The sequence below is a fragment of the Aplysia californica genome, unplaced genomic scaffold, assembly GCF_000002075.1.
Source record: "Aplysia californica isolate F4 #8 unplaced genomic scaffold, AplCal3.0 scaffold00004, whole genome shotgun sequence".
Lineage (NCBI taxonomy): Eukaryota > Metazoa > Mollusca > Gastropoda > Aplysiida > Aplysiidae > Aplysia > Aplysia californica.
The window spans coordinates 2,124,276-2,125,332 of NW_004797274.1; the positions used below are offsets into that span (position 1 = coordinate 2,124,276).

The 1,057-nt window shown below is 37.8% G+C and overlaps 1 protein-coding gene across 1 annotated transcript in view; it reads right to left on the reverse strand.

The window, feature by feature from the left end:
* Nucleotides 1-1,057, reverse strand: part of LOC106011157 (peritrophin-1-like) — a 13,529-nt gene that overhangs the window by 1,183 nt on the left and 11,289 nt on the right. The window lies entirely within an intron of this gene.

Here is a 1,057-nt window from a genome sequence, read left to right on the forward strand (position 1 = left end):
GGGAGGGAGAGGTAGAGAGAGAAAAAGGGAGGCTGAGAGAAAGAGATTGGTAGATAGATAATAATATAGAGAAAGAGAGAGAGGGCGAGATAGATAGATAGATAGATAGAATAGATAGAATAGATAGATAGATAGATAGATAGATAGACAGACAGATAGACAGACAGACAGATAGACAGACAGACAGACAGACAGACAGACAGACAGACAGACAGACAGACAGAACTTACTCGTACTTCTCGAATGCAAATTATTAGTATCAAAGACATTTGTAATGATAGAAGGGAGTACTCAGCTATGATCAAGTCAAGGATCGATTGGATTGGCTTCAAAATGGTAATTTTTTAGGGGACCAATGTCTCTGGCTCAATATTCGAGCTTCTTTTGAGGGGACCTGTGTCTTTGGGGCGAAATTCAAACTTCTTTTGAGAGGGCAGGTCGCTACCTTACATTTACAAAGAGCTATCTGCTCAGCACCTAGTTTTGAGAAATTTGACGTCCAATTTTTTTAGTTTCCCACTATGTCAAACTGTTTCAAATGCAATTCTTTGAATATCTTGATAACGACTCCGAATAATCTTACGATTTTGATAGAGCAGACAGTAAATTTGGTTTCTGACATCATGGTATTAGTAACTGAGAACTGCCAAAAATGTCAGATAGAACTTTGTAATTCTAAGGTAGCGAAGTGTCTTGGATCAACCCCCGCCGAAGCTCGGGTTTGTAGGTACCATGTATATTGATAACGTAACATCATTTGTGATGCAGAGTGGTGGAATCAGGCTCTCGTCAATTTTTGGACATGTAGAGTTAATGGTATCATCCTAAAGTTTTTTCATTTATTTTTATTTGGATGAAAAAAATATCCATTTACCTTGAATACAAGTCGAGATATTTGCGAAAGAAGGAGGTGGGGGTCACCTGTTTTCAGAGGTAAAATTAGTGAGAAAATGGCCGCCAAAGATTAGTTATTTCCTTAGCTTAAGAGTCCATGGTAACTGAAAATTTACATTCTTTGTGCCTTTAATCAACGTTTTTCAGAAAAATCCACGCAGAA